The sequence below is a fragment of the Macaca thibetana genome, chromosome 8, assembly GCF_024542745.1.
Source record: "Macaca thibetana thibetana isolate TM-01 chromosome 8, ASM2454274v1, whole genome shotgun sequence".
In the NCBI taxonomy this organism is placed as follows: Eukaryota; Metazoa; Chordata; class Mammalia; order Primates; family Cercopithecidae; genus Macaca; species Macaca thibetana.
Genome location: NC_065585.1, coordinates 74,218,629 through 74,237,216, shown reverse-complemented (window position 1 = coordinate 74,237,216; position 18,588 = coordinate 74,218,629). Strand labels below are relative to the sequence as shown.

The window sequence follows — 18,588 nt, the reverse complement described above, 5'->3', positions numbered from 1 at the left end:
CAAAGTGCTGAGATTACATTGCTCCATCATTGATGAGTGCTTAATGGACAATAATATTCTTTATGTCAGTTGGATGACACAAAGGGGAAAATGAGACTTAGATAATTTCTATTTGGCCTAAAATGTGGTGGTTTTAGTTCTTATATCTTAGAGATGTTTGACATCATAGATTAGTTCCTGATAAGGTGAGTGTCCACTTTAAAGAATTTGAGCTTCAACTAGTAGTCTTCTAGTTACCATAAACCTCTGGATAAGGAAGGGCTGGGAGGAGAGAAAGGTGTGTAATTGTATCACAGGTCCTAGTGTCAATGAAAAACGGCTCTAAACTTTTTTGCCTCAGATCACTAGCAATCTTTGAAAGTCAAAAATCTTTGATTTCTCTCTTGAGAAATTCCAACCCCCAGCTAAAAGAATTTTGCTCCTAGCTATCTATGCTTATAAGGAAGAACCAAGTTGTTTATCTACCAGAGCTGAAATTGTCCCAAGGCAAGTCACTTCTACGATTTTCAGAAACCTTGGATACAGAAATTTTTGAAACATAAACTAGAAATGTATAGATCAATTCTTTTTTGAGTATGTGCTGTCTTAGGTACAGAAATGAGCTTGTTCAGAATTCGCTTTCTCAGGATGCAGGACACTCTAACATGAGAGAATGTAAAATCAAGATTCCAGGTTAACTTGCAATTCATGATTGCTCTTCTGCCTTTGCCTTGATTATTGAAAGGAATAAAGTCTTTGAATTTTGTCCTAAGGACTTTGGTTTAGAAGAGTATTAATCAGTTTTTCCTTTCCACCATTTGTTTTAAGCTTCCACAGTAGAGTATATTCGGATGCTACCCTGAACTTTTCAACTTTTCTTTCTTTCTCTTCCCTTCTTTCTTTTTCATTTTCCCTCCCTCCCTTCCTCCCTCCCTCCCTTCCTTCCTCCCTTCCTTCCTTCCTTCCTTCCTCGTTATTTTTTTCTTTCTTTTCTCCTTCCCTCCTTCCTTCTTTCTTTTCTTTTTTTCTTTTCTTCTTCTCTTTTCTTTTCTTCATTTTAGAGACAGGGTCTCACTCTGTCACCCAGGCTGAAGTGCAGTGGTATAGTCCTGGGCTCATGCCACCCTCCCATGTCATCCTCCGGAGTTGCAAGGACTACAGGTGCACACCACCATGCTCAGATAATTTTTATTTATTATTTATTTTATTTTTCCTTTTCTGTTTTGAGACAGAGTCTCACTCTGTCGCCCAGGCTAGAGTGTAGTTACATGGTCTTGGCTCACTGCAACCTTCACCTCCCAGGTTCAAGTGATTCTCCTGCCTCAGCCTCCTGAGTAGCTTGGATTACAAGCATGTACCACCATGCCCAGCTAATTTTTGCATTTTTAGTAGAGATGGGGGTTTGCCATGTTGGCCAGGCTGGTTTTGAACTTCTGACCTCAAGTGATCGCCTTCCCAAAGTGCTGGGATTACATGCATGAGCCACCACACTTGGCTCAACTTTTCTTTTTTTCTTTTATTTTCTGCCTTTTTATTTTTTACTGTTGATTTATTACAGGTCCCCAGGGCTTTATCTTTATTTTTTTTTCAATATCCTGTTTGGCAGCTTCCTTGGTTCTTTTTACCCATATGCAGAAGAGCTGGGCAGGCCACGTGGAGACAGGCAAAGGCCTTGGAGTTCTTCTCCTCCTCAGTGATGACTTGGGCTTTCTCCTTCTTATAGACATTCTGGATGGGCCTAAGTAGTCCTGTCAGCTACTGGGGCAATTTCAGTTCTTCAGCAGAACTGTCTCCCTTCTTGGGGGCCAAAGGCTTCCTGGGGAAGAGGATGAGTTTGGAGCGGCACTCCATCGGCACTGCACATTGGCTTGCAGGGACTCAGTGGACTTGTTTTACCTTCTTGGATCCACAGAGATGCCAGTGTTCTGTGCCACCTTCTTGTGAATACCAACCACCCTTAACTCGCCATGCTGAAGCCCTGGCCAGCATGTACTCTGGTGTGATACCTCACCGTGCAGCACCTTACTATGGGCCAGATGGGTCCAGACGTGGATGAACCATGTAGCCACGCAACACTGCCAGTGCTTGTGGAAGTGGGATTTCAAGATCATGCCTTTTCTGCTGAGCTCCATGGCTGACTACGGCCCTCCTGTGCAAGAGAACAACCGAGGGGGAAGGGCTCAACTTTTCTTAAATGACAAAGAAGAAAGAGAATTTAACTGTAGTTTGCTGTTTTTAGTAGCCTGGTATGGCAATTCACACCAGCTATTTGAGGTTGAACCTTACTACTTACCAGTGAGAATTGTTAATTAAGAGGAAAGAAAATAAAGTAACGCATAGAAAGTTCAATGAATACATGAGACTTAGGAGCGTTAGAAATTTGAAGACAGGCACTAGCTGGGAATAAATATGAAAAGGGATAATTACTTATAATAGAGCAATAAAAAGTAGAAATGACAATATGTTTCCTTAATAATATCAACAATGAACACTATTTTTTATCATAGTAGTAAAAAAAGTTTTTATATATATGTATATACACACACACACACATATATATATATATATTTTTTTTTTAGACAGAGTCTTACTCTGTTGCCCAGGCTGGAGTGCAGTGGCACAATCTTGGCTCACTGCAACCTCTGCCTCCTGTGTTCAAACGATTCTCCTGCCTCAGCCTCCTGAGTAGCTGGGATTACAGACACGTGCCACCACACCTGTCTAATTTTTGCATTTTTGGGAGAGACGGGGTTTCACCATGTTGGCCAGGCTGGTCTTGAACTCCTAACCTTGAGTGATCGACCCTTCTCAGCCTCCCAAAGTGCTGGGATTACAGGCATAAGCCACCACGCCCAGCCAAAAGTTCTGATCTCATGCTGTTAATTTTTTAAAAAATTCAAACCCACAGTAGCTTTTTATCTACTGCAGTGCTGACAATGAACCCAGACACGATCAACATTTCCGGAAGGTCTTGCAAGAATTGCTTGAAGAACAATTGATTCTATTCATATTCTTTTCTTTATTCCTGTTCATAAACTTACATGGACCTATGGAGCTACAGTGAATTTTTGTTTTTAGAGACAGGGTTTCACTCTGTCACCCAGGCTGGAGTGCAGTAGCATAATCACAGCTCACTGCAGCCTTGACTTCCTGGGCTCCAGCAATCCTCCCACATCAGCCTCCTGAACAGCTGGGATCACAGGTGTGCACCACCACACCTGGCTACTTTTTGTATTTTTTGTGGAGATGAGGTTTCACTGCGTTGTCCAGGCTGGTCTCAAACTTCTGAGTTCCAGTGATTCACCTGCCTCAGCCTCCCAGTGTTGGGATTGCAGGCGTGAGCCACTGTAGCCAGGCCCTCTCTGTCAAATATTGATGGACATTTGAGTTGTTTTGAGTTTTGAGCTATCATGATTAGTCCTGTTATGAACACTTGTACATGACTTTTGGTGTACATATAAGTATCTCTTGGCTATACATAAAGAATAGAGGGTTTGGGTAAGTTCAGCTTCAGGAGATATTATCAAACACTTTTTCAACATTGTTACAAATGTGCACTTCCACCAACAGTGTCTGAGAGTTCAAATTGCTTTGCATTCTTGCCTAAATTTGGTATTGTTGTCTTATTATTAATGTTAGCTATTCTGGTGGGGTACAGTGATTCAAATTTGCATTTTGATTTTAATTGGCATTCTCCTGGTGATTAATAAAGTCGAGCAGCCTGTCATATGATTGTTGTTTTTTTTTTGAGTGTCTTCTTTTATGAAATGCCTATTTAAGTCTTTTGCCCATTTTTCTGTTGGGTTGTCTGCTTTTTTCTATTAATTTGTAGAAATGTTTCACATATGATAGTTATGATTCATTTGTTATATATAGGTATTACAGATATGTTTTTCTACTTGGTAGCTTTCTTTTTCACTTTTTTTTTTTGGCATTGTAGCCTTTTCACTCTTGTTTTGTTTCTTAGTCTTGGAACTATTAATGCCTTTTGATGAACACTGGTTTTTATTTCAATGTAGTTCAATTTATCAATCTTTACCTTTATGGTTAGTGTTTCTTATGTCCTGTTTAAGAAATCACAGCCTGCCTCAAACTCACGAGAATATTTTTTATGTCTTCTATCTAGATGTGTTATTGTTTTATATTTAGAATTAAAATTCATCTAGTGTTAATTTTGTGTGTGTGGTGAGCGATAAGTTTCAAATTTTATTTTTATACAATATGGATATCGGTGAACCCAGCATCATTTGAAAAGACCATTCTTTCCCTCACGGCACTATGGTGGTTCTATTTCTGAACTATATATTCTGTTCCATTAGTCTATTTGTCCGTCTCTGTACCAATAACATGTCTCAATTATTTTAGTTTTATAATAAGTACTTCAACTTTACTCTTCTTCACAATTGTCTTGACTATTCTTGGTCCACTGAACTTCCAAATAAATTTTAGAATCAGTTAATCAGTTTCCCTCCCTCCTTCCCTCCCTCCCTCCCTTCCTGCTTTCCTCCCTTCCTTCCTTCCTTCCTTCTTTCTTCTTTTTTTGAAACAGGATCTTGCTTTGTCACCTAGGCTGGAGTGAAGTAGTACAATCATGACTTACTACACCCTCAACCTCTGAGGTTCAAGTGATCCTCCCACCTCAGCCTCACAAGTAGCTGGGACTGTGGGTGCCCATCAACACACCTGGCTAATTTTCTTTTTTTTTTTGTATTTTTTGGTAGATACAGAGTTTCACCATGTTGCCCAGGATAGTCTCAAACTCCTGGGCTCAAGTGATCCTCCTGCCTGGCCTCTCAAAGTGTTGAGATTACAGGTGTGAACTTCTGTGCCCTGCTAATCAGTTTTTTATTTTTTAAAAGAACGTGCTGAGATGTGTATTGGATTTATGGTAAATCTCTAGACTAATTTACGAAGATTGAAATTTTTACAATATCATGTCATCTAATCTACAAACATTGCATTTTAGCTGTATTGAGGTTTTCTTTCAATACAGTTTTGTAGTTTTCTTTTTCTTTTTCTTTTTTTAGACAGTCTCACTCTGTCACCTAGGCTGGAGTATAGCGGTGAGATCATGGCTCACTGTAGCCTCGACTTCCCAGGCACAAACGTTTCTCTCACCTCAGCCTACCAAGTAGCTGGCACTACAGGTTTATGCCACCATGCCTGGCTAACTTTATTTGGTTTGGGAATCTCTGCCTAGATTTCAGAACTCAGCACTTTGGGAGGTCAAGGTGGGAGGATCCCTTGATCCCAGGAGACCCAAGATCCCTTGATCCCAGGACTTATTATAAAGACCAGTCTGAGCAACATGGTGAAACGTTGTCTCTCTCTCTCTTTTTTTTAATTTTAAAAATTAACAACAATAACAACAACAACAACAATGAAAACTCCATATTCTTCTAGTCCTAGCTTGCTAAACTTTTTATCATGGTTGGTATTTTTTTACTCTATGTCCACCTTTCTTAGTCTGGGCTATGCCTAACTACTCTGCAGTTGAGATTAAATATTATTTTTAAGACCAAAAAATCCTTAAATTTTTATAATGCATTCTCATGAGAGGTTTGAAATATTCTATTATCTCCATTCAGTTCACTTATCTGTAAAATGATGATTATTGTATCCACTACAGTGTTATTGGGAGATGAAATAACTTATTGGCATGGATTGGCTGTGTTCCCATTGAAATCTCAACAGAATTCTCATGTGTTGTGGGAGGAACCTAGGGGGAGGTAATTGAATCATGGGGGCTGGTCTTTCCCATGCTATTCTTGTGATAGTGAATAAGTCTCACCAGATCTGATGGGTTTATCAGGAGTTTCTGCTTTTGCTTCTTCCTCATTCTCTCTTGCTGCCACCATGTAAGAAATGCATTTCACCTTCCGCCATGATTCTGAGGTCTCCTCAGCCATGTGGAACTGTAAGTCCAATTAAACCTCTTTTTGTTTCCAGTTTCAGGTATGTCGTAATCAGCAGCATGAAAACCAACTAATATGGTAAATTGGTATCAGTAGAGTGGGGCATTGCTGAAAAGATACCCCAAAATGTGGGAGCGACTTTGCAACTGGGTAACAGGCAGAAGTTGGAAGAGTTTGGAGGGCTCAGAAGAAGACAGGAAAATGTGGGAAAGTTTGGAACTTCCTAGATATTTGTTGATTGGCTTTGACCAAAATGCTGATAGTGATATGGACAATAAGGTCCAGGCAGAGGTGGTCTCAGAGGGAGATGAGGAACTTGTTGGGAACTGGAGCAAAGGTGACTCTTGTTATGTTTTAGCAAAGAGATTGGAGGCATTTTGCCCTTGCCCTAGAGATTTGTAGAACTTTGAACTTGAGACAGATAATTTAGGGTATCTGTCAGAAGAAATTTCTAAGCAGCAAAGTATTCAAGAGGTGACTTGAGTTCTTTTAAAGGCCTTCAGTTTTATAAGGGAAGCAGAGCAAAAAAGTTTGGAAAATTTGCAGACTGACTACGCAATAGAAAAGAAAAACCCATTTTCTGGGGAGAAATTCAAGCTGGTTGCAGAAATGTGCAGAAGTAGCAAGGAGCCTAATGTTAATCCCTAAGATCATGGGGAAAATGTCTCCAGGCCATGTCAGAGACCTTCATGGCAGCCCCTCCCATCACAGGCCCGGAGGCCCAGGAGGAAAAAGTGGTTTCGTGGGCTGGGCCCAGGGTCCCTGTGCTATGTGCAGCCTAGGGACTTGGTGCCCTGTGTCCCAGCCACTCCAGCCATGGCTGAAAGGGGCCAATGTACTGCTCAGGCTGTGGCTTCAGAGGGTGGAAGCTCAAAGCCTTGGCAGATTCCATATGGTGTTGAGCCTGCACATGCACAGAAGTCAAGAATTGAGGTTTGGGAATCTCCGCCTAGATTTTAGGAGATGTATGGAAATGCCCAGATGCCCAGGCAAAAGTTTTCTTCAGGGGGGGCCCTCATGGAGAACCTCTGCTAGGGCAGTGCAGAAGGGAAATGTGGGGTCAGAGCCTCCACACAGAGTCCCTACTGGGGCACTGTCTAGTGGAGCTGTGAGAAAAGTGCCACCATCCTCCAGACCCCAGAATGGTAGATCTACTGACAGCTTGCACCATGTGCCTGGAAAAGCTGCAGACACTCAATGCCAGCCCATGAAAGCAGCCAGGAGGGAGGCTGTACTCTGCAAAGCCACAGGGGTGGACCTGCCCAAGACCATGGGAACCCACCTCTTGCATCAGTGTGACCTAGATATGAGACCTGCAGTCAAAGGAGATTATTTTGGAGCTTTAAAATTTGACTGCCCTGCTGGATTTTGGACTTCCGTGGGGCCTGTAACCCCTTTGTTTTGCCAAATTTCTTCCATTTAGAATGGTTGTATTTACCCAATACCTGTACCCCCATTGTATCTAGGAAGTAACTAGCTTGTTTTTGATTTTACAGGCTCATAGGTAGAAGGGACTGGCCTTGTCTCAGGTGAGACTTCGGACTGTGGACTTCTGGGTTAATGCTGAAATTAGTTAAGGATTTGGGGGACTGTTGGGAGGGCATGATTGGTTTTGAAATGTTAGGACATGAGATTTAGAGGGGCCAGGGGTGGAATGATATGGTTTGGCTGTGTCCTCATTCAAATCTCAACTTGAATTGTATCTCCCAGAATTCCCACATGCTGTGGGAGGGACCCAGGGAGAGATAATTGAATCATGGGGGCCAGCCTTTCCCATGCTAGTCTCACGATAGTAAGTAAGTCTCACAAGATCTGATGGGTTTATCAGGGGTTTCTGCTTTTGCTTCTTCCTCATTTTCTCTTGCTGTTGCCATGTAAGAAGTGCCTTTTGCCTTCTGCCATGATTCTGAGGCTTCCCCAGCCATGTGGAACTGTAAGTCCAATTAAACCTCTCTTTGTTCCTAGTTTCGGGTATATCTTTATCAGCAGTATGAAAACAAACTAATACATTTAAGTAAAATGTTTAAATAGTGCCCGACAACTAGTAAGCATTTTATTTTATTTTTGTTTTCGTAGAGATGGGGTCTCCCTATGTTGCTTGCCCAGGCTGGTCTTGAAATGTACTCAAGCAATCCTCATGTCTTGGCCTCTCAGTGTGCTGAGATTACAGGCATGAGCCACCATGCCTGGACATAAGCTTTTTATAAACATCAGTTATTATTAATTTGTTTTTCAGGTGAAGAAAACAAAGTAGGAAAAGAGTGAGTGATGACTGGTGGTGGACTTCTTCCTGGAAACCCAGTCCCTTGACTCTCACTCTGCCTCTTTCCCTTTCATCATTTTGCCTAAAGAGAGGATTTAGTAGCCTCTTAACCATTCCATGTCAGTAAGTCTCTTCATCATAGTAAAAGTTTTTAAAAGATTATAAAATAATGCTTACAAACTGTACTGACTAGAAAGGCCCTTCTGTAGATAATTCTATGCAGTCAGTGTATTTAGTGTACATACTTCCTAAGCATGTATCAGAATAACAAAATTACTTGAGAAAGAGTGTTTGGTTTTGGTTTTTTTTTTTGGTCAAGTTCTTTCTTATATAGATTCTTCTTACAAGTTAAGACAACCACTTCACTCATGGTTGCCATGCAAAGAATCTTGTCTTCAATCAGCTCATTAAGGTAACTTTGTAAAGATAGTGTTTTTTAGAAGGGCACTTTGCCAGCTCCCTCAAACATAACTTTGCAAATGGACAGCAAGAAAAACATGGTAAATCACTTCCATATGGCTCAAGGCAATGAGAAACTTTTTTGATTAACAACATATTCACTACAATAAAATAACTTCCAAATCGGCTAGAGAGACACTAACTTATCTGCTACATTTATTCTCTTCTTTGATTTTTTCATTGTTTTGACTCTCCAAAAACTCTCCTAAACTCCCAACTGGTTCATTTTGAAACAATGGGCTCCTCCAAGACCATCACCTGTTCCTATTTGTCAGTTCTATTAAGCAAATAGCTACTCTTAAACTTATTTTAGAACCAGCTGCTTTACAACATATGCTTCAAACATTCAAGAGATGGTTTTTACAGACTCATCAGTTGATACAATCATTGACATGTCATCTGCATATGCAAGTACTAGTTTAAACATCTAAACTATTTTATTTCCTTTCACAGCTGTCTAAATAGTAAACCAAGCAGTTTAGTTCACACCATAAATTCCCATCAAAGGGCTTTTAATTAATATATAAAGGACAAAATGGGCACCCAGGACTTAAAGTTTTCATTATCTGGATCTCTTCATTCTTCCCAGGCAGAAACTAATCATTTCATTTTCGCACTCTTGACAAATTGGAAAAAATATGACGCAGTCTATACAACTTTAAACAACATATCCTCACCCGTCAAGAGTCTCTTCCTCCCCTCTTTTTAAAGGAAATAGAATAAAAAGATGATTGCCTTTTAGTCTGTGTGTTTTACAGTTTCTCTTGGTATAACGAAACCATCTGCCACCTCTGTCCCTTAACGCCTGGAATGAATCAAATCATCTTCCTTGCAAACATTGTTAATCTTACAGTAATCCCTACTAATCACTTTGTAATCAGCACTCAAAGGGGCTAAAGGTCCTTGATTCTTAATCATGATATTTTAATCATCATTCTTGTGAGATGGCATTTAGTAATCCCTGAACCTTTGGTTTATTTCTTTTCAACTTCCTAATTATTTTTTAGGATGGAGAACAGGAGCTTTCTAGATAGGAGAAACAAGATCTCTCTGGCCAAAACTGGTCTGGGAGAATAAGACAGTGCCTGGGTAGTTTCTGATGTCTAACTCTTACTTTCCATTTTAGATACTGAAGATAGCTTATTTCTGTTTTCTTTTACTTCCTTATTCTTTTCCTTAATCTCTTTTTCCTCTACTGCACTTTTTATTTAGCAAATTTTTGGATGAGTAGCAATTTATTTTTCCTCTCTGCATCCTTAAAAGGTTTGGCTTCTGGTTTGTTAATTTCCTTTTTTATTTTTTACCAAGTTGGGGAAATTCCCCTCTATTCTTAGTTTGCTGAGAGTCTTTAATCATAAATGGATGTTAGGTTTGGTCAAATGCTTTTTCTGCATCTATTAATATAATCACATGATTTTTCTTCTTTAGCCTGCTAATGTGATGAATTGCCTTTATTGATTTTCATCCTTTTGTATTCTTTAGGTACAATATCCTCACTCTTCTTTATAAATCTATAACTTTTTTCTTTTTCAATTTTTTTCCCTGAAGGGGATGAGACTCCTTACACATTTTAGTGGCTTGCTGTCTTGTTGAATTATGAGTTTTCCTTTCTCCTCATTCTTTTCTCCTTCACCAGTTTAAGATTATGTGTTGTTTTTTCATCCCACAGTGCCTTTCTTGGCCATACTTATATAACACATTATAAAGTTTATGTTTACTCTTAAAATTCATTCATTTAATTTATTTTGAAAACACTGAGGACCTACTATGGGCCAGGCACAAAACAAAAACTCATTCACCATTTAGTCTGAGGCTCTACATGAGCTTAACACGTCTTGCTCAGAACCTAAATTTAAGTTTGTGACTTTTATGTAAACAATTGAAAACAAGCTTTTGCCCTTGGTTACTTAAATAATAAAATGATCACTATAGAGTTAGGAGCTCCCTTTTATGACCCCCTTTTTCCTACTCCCATCCCATAGCTTATTTACCAATTTATCAAGCATGGATTTGATAACTGTGTTTTAATTATATTTAAAGGGAATGGGTGTGGAGAGTGAAGGAAAAAAAAAAACCTGGTGATGAGATGCTTTCTCTCTAAGAGTCAAGATTAAAAACCTCCTAATTGGTCTTCATGCCTTCTGTTTCTTTTCACGCCAGTCAGAGAGATTCCCCTAAAGCATAGTATTGATTTTTTTTTTTTTTAACAATTCAATGGTTTTTAGTATGTTCACAGAGTTGTGCAATCATCACCACAATCAATTTTAGAACATTTTCATCATGCGTACTCTTTAACCATGACCTCCCAATCTCCCCATTTCCCCACCCAGCCCTAGGCAACCACATATCTGCTTTTTGTCTCTCTAGATTTCCCTTTTCTGAACATTTCAGATAAATGGAATTATGTGCTATGTGGTCTTTTGTGACTGGCTTCTTTCCATTACCAAATGTTTTCAAGGGTCATCCATGATATAGCATGTGTCTGTACTTCTTTTTTTTTTTTTTTTTTTTTGAGACGGAGTCTCGCTCTGTCGCCCAGGCTGGAGTGCAGTGGTGCAATCTCGGCTCACTGAAAGCTCCGCCTCCCGGGTTCACGCCATTCTCCTGCCTCAGCCTCCCGAGTAGCTGGGACTACAGGAGCTCGCCACCACGCCTGGCTAGTTTTTTGTATTTTTAGTAAAGACGGGGTTTTAACTTGTTAGCGAGGGTGATCCCGATCTCCTGACCTTGTGATCCTCCCGCCTCAACCTCCCAAAGTGCTGGGATTATAGGCATGAGCCACCGCACCCGGCTTACTTCATTGTTTTTATGGCTAAATAAAATTTCATTCTATGATCACACCACATTTTGTGTACCCATTAATCAGCTGATGAACATTTGGGCTTTTTCTACCTTTTGACTATTATGAATACTGCTGCTAAGACCATTCATGTGCTAGTTTTTGTGTGGACATATCTTTTCGTGTGTTTATCGGTATCTAGTTTGTTCTCTTGAGTGTATACCTAGGAGTGGAATTGCCAGGTCATGTGGTAACTCTAATGCTTAACTTTTTGAGGAACTGTCAGACTGTTTTCCAAAATGGCTGCACCATTTTATATTCCTATCAGCAGTGCAGAACGGTTCCACTTTTTCACATTCTTGGCAACACTTGTTATTGTCCGTCCTTTCTATTATAGCCAAACTAGTGGATGTAAAGTGGTATCTCTTTTGGTTTTGATTTACATTTCCCTGGTGACTATTGGTGTTGAGCATCTTTTCATGTGCTATTGGTCATGTTTATCTTCTTTGGAGATACATCTATTTAGATTCTTTGCCCATTTTTAAATTGGGTCATTTGTATTTTGCTATTGACTAGAATATTGTGTATTCTAGATAAAAGTCCCTTATTAGATACATGATTTGCAAATTTTTTTTCTCATTCTGTTGTTTGTCCTTTCACTTTCTTGCTGGTGTCCTTTGAAGCATAGAAATCTTTAATTCTGAGGAAATCTGATTTATCCATTTTTTTCTTTGATTGCTTGTGCTTTGTTGTTATATCTAAGAAATCACTGCCAAATAAAGATCAGGAAGACTTATGCCTACATTTTCTTCTAAGAGTTTATAGTTTTAGTTCTTCCACTGAAATCTTTGCTCCATTTAAAGTTAGTTTTTGTATATGGTATAAGATAGTGGTCCAACTTCATACTTTTCCATGTGGATATCCAGTTGTCCCAGCACCATTTGTTGAAAATATTATTCTTTCCTCTATTGTTTTGGCAACCCTGTCAAAAAGCAATTTACTCTAAATGCAAGGGTTTATTTCTGGATTCTTAATTTTATCTCATTGATCTGTAGGTCTATCGTTATGCCAATACCACACTGTCTTGATTACTTGTAACTTTATAGTAGGTTTTGAAATTGGGAAATATGAACCCTCCAACTTTGACCTTCTCTTTCTTTTTTTTAGAGACGGGTCTCACTCTGTCACCTAGAACGGAGTGCAGAGTCATGATCATGGCTCACCGAAGCCTCAAACTCCTGGGCTCAAGTGACCCTCCTGCCTCACCCTCCCTAGCAACTAGAACTACAGGTGCATGCCACTTCACCTGGATAATTTTTTTAAACATTTTTTAGATATGAGGGTCTTACTATATTGCTGAGGCTAGTCTCCAACTCCTGTCCCCAATCAATCCTACTACCTCAGCCTCCCCAAGTGCAGGGGTTACAGTGTCCTTCTTTTTGAAAATTGTTTTGGCTATTCTGGGTCCTTTGAATTTTCATGTGAATTTTAGAATCAGCTTGTCAATTTCTACAAAGAAGTCAGCTGGGATTTTGATAGGAACTGCATGGAATTCACAGGTGAATTTAGTGAGTATTGCCATTATAACAATATTAAATCTTCTGATCCATGAACATGGAATGTGTTCCCATTTATTTAGATCTTTTTAACTTCTTTCAATTATTTTTGTAATTTCTAGGTAAAAGTTTTGCACTTCTTTCATTAAATTTATTCCTAAAAATTTTATTCTTTTTAATGCTGTTGTAAGTGGGATCACATTCTTAATTTCATATTTGGATTGTTTGGTGAAAGTGTATAGAAATACAATTGATTTTTCATATTAATCTTATATTCAGCAACCTTGCTGAACTCATTTATTAATTCTAATGGTTTTTTTTGTATATAAGATCATGTCATCTCCAAATAGTGATAGCTTTCCTTCTTCCTTTCCAATTAAGATTTCTTTTATTTCTTTCTTTTGCCTAATTGCTCTGGCTAAAATCTTCATACAATGTTGAATAGAGTTGGTTAGAATGGACATCTTCCTCTTTGTTTTTTTAAGGACTAGAGTCTTTTTCTGTTGCCCAGGCTGGAGTGCAGGAGTGTGATCATAGCTCACTACATCCTCAAACTCTTGGATTCAATTGATCCTCTTGCCAGAGTCTCCCGAATAGCTAGGACTACAGGTGTGTGTGACCATACCAGCTAATTTTAATTTTTTGTAGAAATGAAGTCTTGCTATGTTGCCCAGGTGGGTCTGAAACTCCTGGCTTTAAGCAATCCTTCCACCTCAGCCTCCCAAGGTTCTGGGATTACAGGTGTGATTCACTGTGCCCAGTCCTCCCTTTGTTCTTGATCTTGGGTGAAATCACTCAGTCTTTCACTATTAAGTGTGATAGCAGCTATGGGTTTTTCTTGATGGTTCTTATCAGGTTCAAGAAGTTCACTGTTCCTAATTTGTTAAACTTTTTTTTATCATAAAAGAGAGTTGGGTTTTTTTGGTTTGTTTTTTGTTTTTTTGTTTTGTTTTGTTTGTTGGTTGTTTTTTGAGATAGAGTCTTAGTCTGCCACCCAGTCTGGAGTGCAGTGGCACAATCTTGGCTCATTGCAACCTCCGTCTCCCAGGTTTAAGCAATTCTCCTGCCTCAGCCTTCTGAGTAGCTGGGACTACTCAACTAAAAAATTTAGCCATCACACCTGGCTAATTTTTTTCTATTTTTAGTAGAGACAGGGTTTCACTATTTTAGCCAGGATGGTCTTGATCTCCTGACCTCAAGATCTGCCCGCCTCAGCCTCCCAAAGTGGTGTGATTATAAGTGTGAGCCACCATGCCCCGCCAAGAGTTGGTTTTTTCAAATGCTCTTTTTGCATCTATAGGGATGATTATGTGGTTATTTTTCATTCTATTGATATGATAACATTATTTCATTTTTGAATGTTAAACCAACCTTGCATTCCTGGAATTAAATCCTAGTTAGTCATGGAGTATAATCCTTTTATAGGTTGCTGGATATGGTTTGCTAATTCTCTGTTGATGATTTTCATCTGTATATTTGTAAGAAATACTGGTTTATAATTTCTTTTGAAGAATTCATGAGTAATTGGTGTTAACTCTTCTGTAAGTGTTTGGTAAAATTCACCCAGTGAAGCCAGCAATGACTTTTTCATCCTCCTTTTTGAAACACTTCAGTGGTTACCAATTACCTAATGAATTCAATATAACCTCCTATGGTATGCATTCCCAGTAGTAGTCCTACTATTCCCAGCTAATCTCCCACCTGCCATTTGTCCACAGCCTCTATCTCAACTCTTGCCTTGACCTCTACTTCTCATACCCTTGTGTGTTTCACTAGGCAGACTGCTACTCCTCTGTTAAGACATCTCAAGTCTACTTACACCTTGACACCATTCCTTGACTCTTTTGTTGAATTAGTTTAGATTTTCTTACAATATTCTGACTAGCTTCCCCTAATACCCATTTTTAAATCTCTCTATTGATCTTCATAGCATAGGATTTATAGAAAAGTCTTTATAATAGACTTTGGGAACAAACTAATTGTAAAAATCACCTTAATGGGAAAAGGCCCATTCTAGTTAAATTGGGACCTGTCAGTTATTTTGCTAATGACACATAACTATTAAATGCTATATGGAATCCACTGTGAAGAGTATTTCTCTGTGAGTTCTTTTTCCAGTGTCAGAATAATTAAAAAGAAGTTTGCTTGAGGAACTCATTATGAATGACTTCTCTGTGTTTCACCACATTTCTGAGGAAAAATTGTCTTAAAAATTGGATTCAGGACTGGGAGAGATTCTGCATGCCTTTTTGCTGACTTTCCAAGTCTCAACGATCTTCACAGTAGAGAATATCAAAGATGCTAATGGCAGAGTCACAATGGTGATAGTTTTCTAAAAACGATTCCTTCTTCCAATATTTAAAATACAATTTTTAAATATTTTAAGGCTGACGTTTAATTTTCTGTGAAGAAATTGTATTACCTTAGTAAACATAGCATTTAAAATATGTAACACTGCTTTTCAAATGTGTATGAAGATTACATTTTCTTTATAGAGTTTTGAAATGTTTATGAAGAAATGAGAATTATATAGAACATGCTCAAAACCCTTTTATGCATTAGAATTTGTAACAAAGTGACCACTGTACTAACATACCTAATGGACATCTGTTTCCTAAATTTCATTAAGGTAAAATTTTTATTTTAGTGAGGGATGAATCAAGAAGAAAACTCTTTAAGACAAAATTATCAAGAAACACATTTCATAGATCTATGCTATTATGCAAATGTTGTGACTGAAGCCCATTACTTCAGCTGACTTTAACAATATTGTCAGTTTTATCTCAACATTAGCTAGGGAGGTATGTTGGTATTGCTTTTATTATTATCAGTGAAAAAATAGTAGTAACTGTATTCATTTATCATGACTGTGCATTAGGAATGATGCCAGGCACTTATCACCTAGCTTACAACAAGCCAGCAAAGAAATTTGCTAGCATATTTACTATATGTTAACAAGGATTAGGTTCAATTGCAAGTAATAGAAACCTAAAATAATGTCTTTAAAAAGAATGATTTGTATTATCTTACATACAAGTCCAGAGGTAGGCATTCTAGGCCTGGCTTTATAGTTCTGCTCTATAAAGTCCTTAGGGACTGAAGCTCTTTCTGTCTTGTAAATGCCCACTGGCTGCAGTGCCAACAGCAAAGAAAGGGATAAGAGAAAGAGGGCAAAGGAAATGCACTGCTTTGCTTAGAAGGTTTCTACTACATGATATTTAATTTAGAGTCCATTGGCCAGAAGGCAGTCATATAAACATGTGTAGGTGGGTGGCCATGTACCAACTACAACTTTGAGGATCTAAAACAGAGAAAAGAATGATAAACCCATTTACATTATTGCCCAAAGTCACCTACTTGATAAAAGAATGAAGATTCAAAACTACCTCTGTCTAGGTCTATCTTTGGGGTTAGAGCAAAGCGGATGGGAATAGTAATAATTTATTTTATAAACTTAGCACATTGTCTTAAATATTGTTCCAGTTAGTTATTGCCATGTAACAAACCAAGCCCAATTTAAACAATAAACATTTATTTAGCTCAGCAAATCATTTCTGTGAATCTGGGCCAATCTTGGCAGATTTCTGCTTGGAGATTGGCAAGGGGTTGACTGGCCTAGGGCCTTGGCTGGGACAACTTGTCATTCCTCCACATGGTCTCTTGTCCTTCATCAGGCCAGCCTGGGTTTGTTCTTTTCACATCATCCACGTGAGAGAGGTCCACGAGAGAGAACAGGAGCATGAAAGACTTCTTGAGGCATAGATTCATAAGTGGCTCAATGTCATTTAGACCGCACTGCATTAGTCAAAATAAAAAACAAGGCCGACCCAGATTCAAGGGCTGGGGAAATAGACTCCATCACTTGATAAACTACAATGTCACATTGCAAAGATCATGGGTACGGGGAGACCACCAATTGGTGCTATGAATGTAATCAATTTACCATAATACTAATAAAAGTTGTTGATTGGGATTGAAAATAGTAAGGATCATCTTCAACAAAAAATCCTGAATGTATTGTCTTTATTTAGTTGTGCTTTTCTTTTAAAATTTTTATTTTTATTTTCAAGACTGGGCCTTGCTCTGTTGCCCAGGCTGGAGTGCAGCTGCATGATCAAGGCTCACTGCAGGTTCAACTTCCGGGGCTCAGGCAATCCGCCTGTCTCAGCCTCCCAAGAAGCTGAGACCACAGGTACTTGCCACCATACCCAGCTAAGCTAAAAAAAATTATTTATAGAGATGGGGTCTCCCTATGTTGGTCAGGCTGGCCTCTAACTCCTGGACTCAAGGAATCCTCCTGTCTTGGCCTCCCAAAGTGCTGGGATTATAGGCATGAGCCACCACACGCAGCCAAGTTTTTTCTTCTTAAAGGAACTCAAGTTCTACAATAGTTCTTCTCAGTCATCATGGACACATTCAGGAAGTGAAACATAAACAGAGGTCCTTCGGTCTTGGAAGATTTTTTCTGCTAGATTGAATCTGGATTAAGACTAGGAAGGGATGGATATAGGACCAGAGGAGTCTGTGGGTGAAGATTTTTATTGTCCTGAGAAACTGTAATTTGTCCGAGATTGCATTTTTCTTTGCGTTAAATTTGGGTTAAAAATGTGTGGGGCCTGGGCACGGTGGCTCATGCCTGTAATCCCAGCATTTTGGGAGGCTGAGGCAAGTGAATCACTTGAAGGCAGGAGTTCAAGACCAGCCTGGCCAACATGGTGAAACCCTGTCTCTACTAAGACCACAAAAATTAGCCTGGCATGGTGGCATGTTCCTGTGGTCTCAATGACTCAAGAGGCTGAGGCATGAGAATCACTTGAACCTGGGAAGTGGAGGGTACAGTGAGCCAAGATTGTGCCACTGCACTCCAGCCTGGGTGACAGAGTAAGACCCTGTCTGAAAAAAAAAAAAAAAAAAAAAAAAAAAATGTGGATATTCTTGGGTTCTTGAGAAAAATAACAAAAAGAGAGTAAATTTTATTTTCTCCATTGTTTGGGCTAGTTTGTTCATTCACTAAACAAAAATGCATTGAGTCCCTGTCATGTGCTAAGTACCATGCTAGGCACTGAGATATAATAATAAGCAAAAATAGACATAGTTCCTATCCTTAAGGAGTTTACCACTGTGGATTGGAGGATTGAAACATTAATTAAACAATCCCACAAATAAACGCTCCATGATGGCAAAATGCAAAAAGTGATGTAAAGGTATATGGTGATATGAGACTCAGACTCTCCAAAACAAAGAGCTGGTCTGGTCTGTGGCATCAAAGAAGGCTTTCTTAAAGAAGAAATCTTCAAGCTAAACTCTGAAGGGTAAGTCAGAATTAAGGGGATAGTGGTAGAGGTAGGGTTCCAGGCAAAGAAACAGCATCTGTAAAGGCACTTATGAAAGACTGCAAGGAAGCCACTTAGGATTGAAACACAGAGAGTGAGAGGAAGTGGTTTAGAGATGAGACCAGAGGGCTGATGACTGTCAGATTACGTGGGAGTGCTAGGCCATAGAAAAAAGTTTTGTCATTATCCTCAAAAAATAACAGCCATAGCAAGTGACAGGAGCAGGTCTGTGAATTTAAAAGATCCCTTTGGAGTTAGGCCTGAGATTGGATAACTAGAGAACAGTTAGGAGTCTACTGCAGTG

General features: G+C 39.1%; 1 pseudogene; it reads right to left on the bottom strand.

Moving 5' to 3' along the window:
• Nucleotides 1-1,517: 1,517 nt before the first annotated feature.
• Nucleotides 1,518-2,111, bottom strand: LOC126960676 (60S ribosomal protein L13-like; annotated as a pseudogene).
• Between the last annotated feature and the right edge of the window lie 16,477 nt (nt 2,112-18,588).